The sequence below is a fragment of the Giraffa tippelskirchi genome, chromosome 5, assembly GCF_054371585.1.
Source record: "Giraffa tippelskirchi isolate mGirTip1 chromosome 5, T2T-mGirTip1v1.2.pri, whole genome shotgun sequence".
NCBI classification, from domain to species: domain Eukaryota; kingdom Metazoa; phylum Chordata; class Mammalia; order Artiodactyla; family Giraffidae; genus Giraffa; species Giraffa tippelskirchi.
In genome coordinates, this window is record NC_137279.1 from 60,091,169 (window position 1) to 60,103,760 (window position 12,592).

Here is a 12,592-nt window from a genome sequence, read left to right on the forward strand (position 1 = left end):
GTTAAGAAATTAAACATTAATTTAAATTATAGAAGTAATATCTTTTTGCTCTTTTAGTTTATGATTTTTCTTTTCTACCTAGAAAGGGAGTACCTCCTATAACATAGATGAGGGCCTCTCACACTGTAGAGTATTTAACAAATACCATGTCTGCTTGTTAAAAATACAGACTTCCCAGCCTCATCCCTCAGAGCTTTTGATTCTTTTTCAGTAGACTTAGACTCAGCCTTGGAACATGCATTTCAGCTGATTATGATAAAATTAGTCCAAGGATCTCAACTTGAAAATAAATTATACCCATTTTGATAATGACACTTAGCACACAGATATGTCCTTTTCTGCCTTTTCTTTATTTCAGTTTTCAGTTGTGCTATCTTTAAGGAAACTAAATGCTAAAATGAATAAGCCCAGAATTCTAATTTGAAATTATTCATAGAAATTATTCTTTTTATTTTCAGGGAAAGAAACACATTTTTTTTTTTTTTTTTTTTGCAAAGACTAAGTTTGATTTGACTTTTTCTTGTGGAAATATTTTGCTTTACAGTCTTCAAGTTACAAATGAATGTCAAGGGGAAAGTAAAATGCAAGTGTTACAAAAAATTATTTCCAGCAACTGTCTTTCTAGAATGTGTCTATTCCCGAGAGTGAAAAATACCTATAGTAGAAAATCAATTTCTATTCTTACAGAGATAAATATAAATTGGTAAATGCTCATAAAACCTGAGCCTGGAATAAATTAAGTTTAAAGAAATTGAGTTAGAGTCAAAAAAGAATTTAGTTAATTCTTTAAAAGACATGTTTAAAAAATAAACTAATTCTGTATTTTTTTTCCAATCATGCTATATGCAATTAATATGAGCCCCCTTTGTGACATAGTTAAAAATGAGAATTGCTGATTTAAATAAAAACAATATTTAATAAATAAATAAATAAATAAAACCAGATTGAAATAAAATAAGATTTCATTTGAAATCCATATGCATTTATCTTGGTCTCAAAATGTCAGGAAAGAATACACTTTGCTAAAGTATTTAGTGTTGATATTTCTTCCAAAATTTTTCAGTAAGTAAAGAACCATGTTCTCTCTGTTAGGGGAAATTATGTTTTTATATAAATGCATGTAAAATACTCCCATGTTATCAATATATAATTTGTTAATCTATGCATGTTATATGGTCTAATCAAGAAATCTCTGCCTGGAAGTGACCCTTATTATATTTATTGTCAACACAGTGTCCCCTTGTACCTGTCTTATGGGTGATTTCTGTTGATTTTGAAGTATCTTTATAAAACGCTGTCAACCAAGTCAATATACGGTATATTTTAAACATGGCTACAGATTTTCAGTCCTGCTAAGGATTTACAACTTTGGAATCCTGGGCCTAACAAAGGAGCCCATATTATGTGTGAAGTTTAGGTAGATATGTTTTGGGATGCCCGCTGGCTTTTTTATTTGTTTGTTTGCTTTTAAGGGCAAAATATAATTGCCACTAGAAATAACAAATATTTCATGTTACAAATGACTTAATCTGAGTTAGGATTTAAGATTTTTTTTTTTCCCAAGAGCAGTTTTCCATAGGTGAGTTGAAAAAGCATTTGAAATTGACATCTCTTGTGAGATGTGTCTATACACGTGTGTTTCTGTGTGTGCATGAGTGGGCAAGTGTAGATTTGGAAACGACCTGCCAAAAAGAATGGGTAGTCTGGAGAACATTATGATCATGGTACATTTTATTGCTTAATAATTTAGTGTGGGATTTGCAGTGAATATTATGTGTGTGTATGCTAAGTCACCTCAGTCATGTCTGACTCTTTTCAGTCCTATGGACAGTAGTCTACCAGGCTCCTTTGTCCATGGGATTCTCCAGGCAAGAATACTGGAGTGGGTTACCATGCCCTCCTCCAGGGGATCTTCCTGACCCAGGGATCGAACCAGCGTCTCTTGTCTCCTACAGTGACAGTCAGATTCTTTACCACTAGCGCCACCTGGAAAGCCTGAATATTATGTGCACTTTTTGCTTATTATGAGACTGACATTTAGAAGCATCCTATCTAAAAAGCATAATGTTTGCCAACTGACTTGGTTAACACCCTGTCACTGACTTGTAACGCAGAGAAATTATTTTAATAAATGCTTTTCTAGGCAGAGAAACACTCTGTCTCTGTCCAGTGAGGGGTAGTGGTGTTCTGTTTGATTCACCTGCAAACTTTTTCTCCAGTGAGCATGCAATGTCCATAGATCATTGAGTGAACTCACTAGTAACAAGCTGTTTCTGCCATCAGTTGGGAATACAATGCCTATTGTATAACTGAAGAATTTAATTTTTGATGCCACTTGCCATTTCCTATTTCTTTATTCATTTCAGCAAAATTGACAAATACAAGACAGAGTTTCATTCTTCCAGTAAAGTGTATATACAGAGAAACAAAAATAATATTTTTAGATTTTATTTATTTGTGTTTTTTAACAGGCTTTCCCGGTGGCTCACTTGTAAAGAATCCTCCTGCAATGCAGGAGATGTGGCAGAGGTCATGGGTTCCATCCCTGGGTCGAGAAGATCCTCTGGAGAAGGAAATGGCATCTCTCTTTATATTCTTGCCTGGGAAATCCCGTGGAGAGGAGCCTATAGTGGGGTTGCAAAAAGAGTCAGACATGACGTAGTGACTAAGCAACAACAACAAATTTACCTTTTTGATTTTTATTTAAAATGATTCTAAAACATTTTGCAGTAAGAAAGAAGGATCATTGTTGACAAAGATGGGCAATGACATTGAAGGCCCAGAGGAGCAAGATAAAAGATTACTAAGGTGAGGAACATCTACTTCTGCTTTATTGTTTATTTAAGTAACATCTACTTCTGCTTTATTGACTACGCCAAAGCCTTTGACTGTGTGGATCACAACAAACTCTGGAAAATTCTGAAAGTGATGGGAATACCAGACCACCTGACCTGCCTCCTGAGAAATCTGTTGCAGGTCATGAAGCAACAGTTAGAACTGGACATGAAACAACAGACTGGTTCCAAATCGGGAAAAGAGTACGTCAAGGCTATATATTGTCACCCTGCTTATTTAACTTATATGCAGAGTACATCATGCGAAATGCCAGGCTGAATGAAGCACAAGCTGGAATCAAGATTTCTGGGAGAAATATCAATAGCCTCAGATATGCAGATGACGCAACTCTTATGGCAGAAAGTGAAGAACTAAAGAGACTCTTGATGAAAGTGAAAGAGGAGAGTGAAAAAGCTGGCTTAAAACTCAACATTCAGAAAACTAAGATCATGGCATCTGGTCCCATCACTTCATGGCAAATAGATGGGGAAACAATGGAACAGTGATAGACTTTATTTTGGGTGGCTCCAAAATCACTGCAGATGGTGACTTCAGCCATGAAATTAAAAGACGCTTGCTCCTTGGAAGAAAAGCTATGACCAAACTAGACAGCATATTAAAAAGCAGAGACATTACTTTGTCAACAAAGGTCCGTCTAGTCAAGGCTGTGGTTTTTCCAGTAGTCATGTATGGATGTGAGAGTTGGACTAGTAAGAAAGCTGAGTGCCGAAGAATTGATGCTTTTGAACTATGGTGTTGGAGAAGACTCTTGAGAGTCCCTTGGACAGCAAGGAGATCTAACCAGTCCATCCTAAATGAAATCCGTCCTGGGTGCTCATTGGAAGGACTGATGTTGAAGCTGAAACTCCAATTCGTTGGCCACCTGATGTGAAGAACTGACTCATTTGAAAAGACCCTGATGCTGGGAAAGATTGAAGGCAAGAGGAGAAAGGGACGACAGAGGATGAAATGGTTGGATGGCATCACCGACTCGATGGACATGAGTTTGAGTAAGCCCCCGGAGTTGGTGATGGACAGGGAAGCCTGGCATGCTGCAGTCTATGGGGTCGCAAAGAGTCAGACACAACTGAGCAATTGAACTGAACTGAAGGTGAGGGAGAGTAGCCCAGAATACATGGTCTCTTGTTTTTTGTCTCTTTTTCTCTCTTTTAATTTTATTTTTGTTTTGAGTGTCATACCTGCAAGGAAAATATTTGACTGTTTAAAAGGCTCTTTTAAATATTCAGGATTTCCATTTGCCTATTTTTATTTAGGTTGCTCACACAGTGGTGAAATAAAAATATTCAAGTGTCAGATGACAGGTGCAGATCCTATGCATGAGGCAGGGCAAACACTGGAAGAATGGCAGAGTTGTGTTCAGGAAAGCTTCCTGGCCAAACATCACAACAGATGCTTCTCAACCTGAACTCGGCAGACTTTCACATGACAGACTTTCCTTGGCCCATTTGCTTGGTGAGGCCATTGTTTAGTTTTGTTTACATATCAGTTACTCTTGGAAAAATGAGGAGTGTGTGTGTGTGTGTGTGTGTGTGTGTGTGTGTGTGTCTCTCACCTTTTCCCCTAAATCTGGGATCTTCACCCATATTGCTACTAGATTGCTTTTTACTGTGACCTTCATTTATTCTAAAATTGTTTTACATTAACCCATCCTAATATGCCTATGATGTGCTTACACTGTTAAAAAGAAGGTTTAAGGCAAGGGAAAAATTATTCCTTAGAAATGATTGGCAGATGTCATTTTTCTAGATCATTAGCATCTAGTGCTATGAGTCAGGGGCTCATGGACCACTGGAAAATGTATTTAATTCAAATGAGGTAATGTTTTGTGGTTTTTAAGAATGGAGGCTCTGGAGCCAGAATACCAAGTTCAGATTACTTAGCATCATGTCTTTGTGATCTTTGACAAGTTACTTGACTTTTCCATGTGTCCACCTTTTTTTCTAACTCTTACAAAGAGAGAATAATAATAATACATAAGTTATAAGATTGTTTTAAAAACTAAATGAATAGATACATGTGTATGTATAACTGAATCACTTTGCTATACATCTGAAACTAGCAAAACACTGTTAATCATTTCTACTCCAATATAAATTAAAAAATTAAATAAACAAGAAAACTAAATGATGTAATACCTTTAAAATATTTAGATGAGTGCTTATATATTAGATTCCTTCTATTGCTGTAACAAATTACCACAAAGTTAGTGACTTTGCTGCTGCTGCTGCTAAGTCACTTCAGTAGTGTCCGACTCTGTGTGACCCCATAGACGGCAGCTCATCAGGCTCCTCTGTCCCTAGGATTCTCCAGGCAAGAATAGTGGAGTGGGTTGCCATTTCCTTCTCCAGTGCATGAAAGGGAAAAGTGAAAGTGAAGTCGCTCAGTCGTGTCCGACTCTTAGCGACCGCATGGACTGCAGCCTACCAGGCTCCTCTGTCCATGGGATTTTCCAGGCAAGAGTACTGGAGTGGGGTGCCATTGCCTCCTCCGTTAGTGACTTTAATCAATACAAATTTATTATCTCAGAGTTCTGTAGTTCAGAAGTTGGAAATATGTCTTTCCTTTGGATTGTAAGATCAAACTAGTCAATCCTAAAGTAAATCAACCATGGATATTCATTAGAAGGACTATCACTGAAGCTGAAGATTTAGTACTTTGGCCACCTGATGCAAAGAACTGACTCATTGGAAAAGACCCTGATCCTGGGATTGAGGGCAGGAGAAGGTGACGACAGAGGATGAGATGGTTGGATGGCATCACTGACTCAATGGACATGAGTTTGAGCAAACTCTGACAGATAGTGAAGAACAGGGAAGCCTGGTGTGCTGCAGTCCATGGGTTCGCAAAGAGTTAGACACAACTTAGCGACTGAACAACAACAACAAAGCTAAAATCAAGTGACCACAGGGCTGTATGTTTCTTGCTGAAACTCTTAGAAGAATCTGCTTCCTTGCCGTATTTTAGCTTCTAGAGGCTACCAGCATCCCTTGGCTCCTGGCCCCTTCCATCTTCAAAGCTAGCTGTGTCTGGTCTCATCTGTCTCATATTATACCACTGTCTCTTCTGCCTTCCTCTTTCAAATTTAAAAGACCCATGTGACTGCATTGGGCCTAACCAGTTAATCCAGGATTATCTTTTAATTCTAAAAGATGGCTGATTAACAACCTTAATGCCATCTTCAACTTTAATTCTTTATTGCTACATAGCCTGATATATTCAAAATGCCAAGGATTAGGACTTGGGCATCTTTGGAGTAGCTGTTATTCTGCCTAACAGAGTTTGATACATAGTAAGAATTTTAATACATCAACCATTGTTATAACACTTTTGAGAATAAATATATGTGGATTTTTCTATAGAGGCTGATAACTTTAATAAACACCACCAGTTCAAAAATGAATAAAGAAATCTTTTTTTATAGAACTAAAATACATGAGTTAGAAAGTAATGTATATGCATTGAGATCAATACTAAAGATGGAATAATCGAAGTAAATCTCTATATGTTATGTATGACTTTACTGCATCCAAAGTGACTTTTTTCCTCTAGGAGAAGTACTTTTTTAATTGAAAAAATTCAATGCATTTGTTGTTTATCCAATTCTAAACATGCCATCATATACACAAATAATGAGAAGTTGATAAAAATTATTGAGCTCTAGGCAGAAATACATCCATCTGCTTTGCTAAATTTCAGAAGAAAAAGATCACTCATATTAAATGATTGAGAGGAGCTGACCTGGGGGTCAGTTCTGGACATGGTGCCAAGTGCTCTCTTTGCTTCTTCATTTTTGGCAAAAGTCACCTGTGGTTAAGAAGTGGTTGTCTCACTTTATAGATAAGAAATCTGAGGTGTAGAATGGTGGATACCTTGATGAAAGATACACAGCTAATATGATGTTGATCAGTTTTCCTAACTTGAAGATCTTGCTTTTCTCTCTACCTCCGCTTCTTCTCTAAAATGCAATATATGTTGATTTTTCTATCTGTACCATTGAATTTCTCATAAGGCACTGCCTAGTCTCCACATAATGAGCATGTAGAGCTTTTATAACATAACCACAGAATCTATAATACAGTATTTTAAATGATAGTGGCATTCTTTTCTAATACCCTATTGAGTGAGCCAAAATGACTATTTTAAGGGCAAATAATGTTTTCTATTTAGTAATCAGCATATTCATAATTTTCAGTCAATGCATGTTTTCAATTTCACACCATGTGATTCTTAACTAACAATTTTAAGACAGGGATATTTGTCTTTGTCTCCTTCTTAATGAACTGAATACTTCTTAAAAAAATTACAATGTAATTGTGTTGCTAAGATGGATAAAATTGTTTTCTTTGCAGAAAATATCTTACCATCCTCAAAGACTGGAATTAGTTCAGGGTGACCCACAAGAGTAATTAAGTTCAATTTGGTCAAACTTTGGTAACTGGTTCTCCTCAAGCATAAAAATTCCACTGAAGATTCTTTTTCCTTTTATTTCCTGTACCTTGCACTTATTTGTATTGCTTCTGTAATAATCATTCTCTAATAATTGTAAGAGTTTTTAAGTAGGTTGTGAGCTCCTTGAAGGCAAAGCTTATAATTTTGTTTTATTCCCGTGTGTATTCCCATGTTATGGGAATATAGTAGTATTCTATTCTTCTTCAGGTAAGCAGTTGACAGGTGCATTTTAAAGGACTTTAGCAGGGATGTTTACCCAATCCCCTCTCCTCATAAAGTCTTTTGTAGTCATAACAATGAGGTAGATTGAATGTTTTATCTGTCCCAAATTAATATGTTAAAAACTTCATCCCAGAAAACTGTTGTTTTTCCACTTCCCAGTTGATGATATTGTCCTGGCCAAAAAGTTTGTTCAGGTTTTCACCTAACATCTTACGGAAAAGTCTGAATGGACTCTCTGGCCAATCCAATATTTTTGTTAGAGCAGCATGGATGGACTAAGACGGGCGGATACTATAATATAGATATAACAAAGCTTGATAGCAGCTGCAGTATCTAGAACATTCTTCAGCTCTCTACCTTTGAGCCTATTCTCCATACATCCCCAGCTCCCTTTCAGAAGAACCAAGGCAAACAAAGTAGCTTGAAATGTAAATTACTCCTCTAGAACTTGGAATTATGGTAAGACAAAATGCGTCTGGGCAAGCTTCAAGTTATTGCATAAATAATTTATAGACAAATCAACAAAATTTATAAATAGTTCAGTGGAAAGAGTGGTACACACAGAGATAGATTTTGAAGAAACGGGAATATGTCTTATCTTTGTTGGCGGTGATATTTCCTAACTGTGAAGTGGATTTATGGAACCACAAGAAACAGAAACCCGACTTGTTCACAGTTCCACCAAAATGCATTTTGGAATTAGTATGCAATTGACTTAAATGGTAAAGACAAGAGATAGTTTGCTCTATTCTGTAGGTGGTTTTTAGGGGGCATGATTTCTTATTGAGTTCATAATATAGGAAGGTATTTGTTTCATATGTTCAGAGAAAATCAGAATACTATCAACATGAGAGGATGTCTTAACAACAGTAATGACCCTGCTGAAATTCTCTCTAAGTGAGGATTTGTATAGAGAAAGGAAAGAAATGCAAATGAAATGTTGTTAAAGTTCTGTAATCAGAGTTGGAGTATAGTTGAGCTTCATTAATTAAGCATTGGGATTCTGGTATCAAAAGAGTTGTTGTTTTTAATAATCTGTCTTTACTGTTATCCTAGACTACTGTATCTTCTGCTTGTTTATCAGACAGAAACAGAACTGCACTTATTTCCTCTTTCATTATTTCATCGTTTTTGTTTGCTAGCTGAATCTCCATAACTTTGGGTTCTTGCCAAAACATTGATGCTGACTAGGGGAGTGATTCAAGGAACAGACTACCTATTTTCTCTGGCATGTGTCTTAGTCCCTGTGTTCATTTTAGAGTTTGGTTGGAGGCATCTCTACTTAGTTCCCAGGTTGTAAGACACATTATCAGAGAATCACTCATTCACATCTCCTTAGCTTCTGCAAGACACACCAGACATTCTCAAAAATGATGTTCTGACCTTTTCCTTGATAGAAGCTATCCTGTAGTCAAAGAGGAGCTGAAGAATTTGCTCTCTCCCCATCATATGTTAACACTTATTATCTTCAGATAATAAAAGATATCCTACTCGTTTCCTGTTTATTTTCCTAGTCATAAATTGCTTAAAAAAGATTGCTGTTAACCTTAAGTTTCCAAATACTCCAGAGCTGATTTTACACCTTTGTTCTCTTGACATTGTGGTTCTTTCTTATAATCATACCTGACCTTATAGCCCTCTTTTCAACATTTGTATAGATCATTAAAAATTCTGAGTTCATCATAAAGCTCCTTTTCATTTGCATTAATTTGTGTCTTCTTTTTTATTCCTCACTGGAATAATGTGTGATTATATTAGCATAATTCTTCTAGTCTTCGTGAAGTCTTCTTGAGTTATCAATATTCTTAAGTCTCAAGATTTACAGGGTCATAAAATAGTTTCCTTTAATGTTTTAATTTTATTTTAAAAACCATGTATTAGTTATTATTAGCTGTGTTATACATGGGATTTATGAATTTATGGATGTAAGTCAAGTAAGGCTATAGTCAACAGACTACAGGTAAATGTTTAGCAACATGTTTTTCAAAGAGGTTGTGTGTGTTGGGGGTGAGGTGGAAACAACGATGAGTAGTAATTCCTGAATTCTCCAGTGGAAATACTCACTTCAGGGCCAATTTCCAGTCAGTAGCATTATGCTACTGAACAAAGGGTAGAAAAGGGATGAGAAAAGCTAGTTCCAGGGAAACTGGTGTAAGATGGCTCTAGGGTAGCTCTGATTCTATTAACAGTGATTTCATACCTAGTCCTAGCCACCCCCCCCACCCCCCCATTCTGCTGAGTCCTCTAACCAGAAGTGACAAGTTTGGCCTCTGAATTCTCTAACAGTGCCATTTTGCTTTCCTTACTCTTTCCTTTCAATACTGTTGAGCAACAATTTCTATTTGTCAATGTTAAGTTTATTTTACTGTTTATGAATATATAGTTTGCATATATATAAATATATAATTCACATATGTTTCCTTATTACTACTTTTCATTTCCTGTGTTTTCCATAGCTTGGCTTTAAAATTTAAAATTTTAAAATATTAAATTTTAAAATATTACTTTAAAAAAGTTATCTCTAATATAGATTACTTTTTAAAAAAATCACATAGTTTTCTTTGTAATTATTGCTAATTTTTTCTACCTCTTCAAATACCTTCAGAGTACTTTCAAAAGATCAATCATATCATGTAATCTGACAATTCCAACGTTTTCTTGGAATCACTTCTCCTAGAAACTTCTTTTTCTATCTGAACTGTCCACTCTCTAGTCTTAATGAGTCACTCCTGTTTGGAGACTTTTCTTGCTGTTGCTGTCCTAAGAACTTTTCTTGCTTTCCTCCTAGCTGGCCTATCTCTGCTTACTTATTTGATGGATCTTATTTGTCTTTCTAAAGTCTCTCTTTCTCTGTTTTAACTTGTAGCAGCATCAAAATAAAAAGGCAGCAAAATAGCAGTGAACATGGTCTTGATGGCTGCAATGTTTGCCTGTATTTACCTTGAGTTTCACTGCTTCAGACCAGGTTGTCTGCTTAGTACATACCTGTCACTCTGGGATCTCCTTTTCCCATCTTCCTCAAGGAGAATACTTCAGTTTCCTTCCACAGTTTGTTCTATTTTTTGATTACCCATGGTCTTACACTATTGGTTTACTTTTTTTCTTTTTTTTTTTCTGGAGTGTATCTTCGAAAAATTTCCTGAGAAAAGGAAATAAATATTTTGAGCTCATGCATATCTGAAAATGTTGTCATTCTACTCACTCATTCAACTTACAGTTTGTCTGGACATAAGTTTTAGACTGAAAGTGATTCTTCATATTTTGGAACATTTGCTATTAAAAATTTGAAGCCATTGTGATTCCTTTCCCTTTTATTTGACCATTTCCCTGGTCTGGTTCTTTGTAGCACACATAAAACTACACCTTTGGTCTGAAATATTAAAACAATTTGCTTTAATGTGAGGTGACCTTCTTATGCTAGGATCTCAATAGAATCTCTCAGTCTGGCAACCTGGTTTAAGATCAGAGAAATTTTCCTGAATTAATATGTTTTACACTTTTCTCCTTTTCTCTTTTGGCAGCACTCCTACTTTTTTACATACTGAATTTTCCTACCTGCTTTTCAAATTTTCTTATCGTTTTCCCCCTGTTTTTCTTACTCTCTGAAAAACTTCCTCAACTTTATTCTCTAACTCTTCTCTTCAATTTTCATTTATTTTCTCACATTTTTATTTCCAGGAGATTTTTTTTTTCTCCAAAGGATCATTTCAAACATCCACTTCTTTCTTAGACAAAACATCTTTATTTCTATGCGATTATTAATAGCATATTTTTAAAGTTGTTTTTCTTGCTCTGCGGTGTCTTTTTCTCTTCAGATTCTTCATGGTTTCATTTCTTTGGGTTTTTGTACCTCATGTTAAGAGGCTTTTCTCAGAAGTCTAGCAATCCTTGATTGTCTTGTCCTGTTAAAGAGTGAGGTACTGTAAAGCTGGCTGGCAACTTTAAGCCCGTGAGTGGTGCTTGTAATTACAGAAGTCACTATGGGTCATTTGTTGAAATGCATGGGCCATTTGTTGGAAATGCCTAAGGTAAGTATGATTCAGCATGTCTTCTTGAACTTGTTCGATAGATTCTCACAGAAAAAAATCTTATCTTATCCTTATGGGGCAACAGCCAGTCAATATTTTTGGAGACCAGTAAGGGAAAAGGCGGGTGTGGGTGAGAGTGGAAGCAATTTGATCATTGAGCATCTAGTCTGCATATCTGTACTTTATTTTCTGCTTTGGAACTGTGTCCCCATCTCAGTCTCAGGGAGCTATAGAAGGAGCCTGTAGAACCTCAGTTTTAATTGTTCCAAAGAATGAAGCTTCTGGGTCTGCTGAGATATGGGCAGATCATCAGACAGTCAGGTATTGGAACAGATTCCAAGAGTCTAGGTTCTTTTCTTTTTTTTTTTTTGCTGGCTTTTGTTGTTTTTATTTTTATTTTTTAATTAATTTATTTTAATTGGAAGATAATTACTTTACAATATTGTGCTGGTTTTTGCCATATATTAACATTAATTAGTCATGGGTGCACATGTGTTCCCCACCCTGAACTCCCCTCCCACCTACCTCCCCACCCCATCTCTCTGGGTTGTCCCAGAGCACTGGCTGTGAATGCCCTGCTTCATGCACTGAACTTGCACTGGTCATCTATTTTATATATGGTAATATACATGTTTTAATGCTATTCTTTCAAATCATCCCACCCTTGCCTTCTCCCATGTAGTCCAAAAGTCTGTTCTTTACATCTGTGTCTCTTTTGCTGTCTTGCATCTAGGATCGTCATTACCATCTTTTAAAATTCCATATATATGCGTTAATATACAGTGTTGATGTTTCTCTTTCTGACTGATAATAGGCTCCAGTTTCATCCACCTCATTAGAACTGACTCAAACACGTTCTTTTTTTATAACTGAGTAATATTCCACTGTGTATAAGTACCACAACTTCCTTATCCATTCGTCTGCTGATGGAAATCTAGGTTGCTTCCATGTCCTGGCTATCGTAAACTGTGCTGCAGTGAACATTGGGGTGCACGTGTCTCTTTCAATTCTGGTTTCCTCAGTGTGTATGCTCAGCA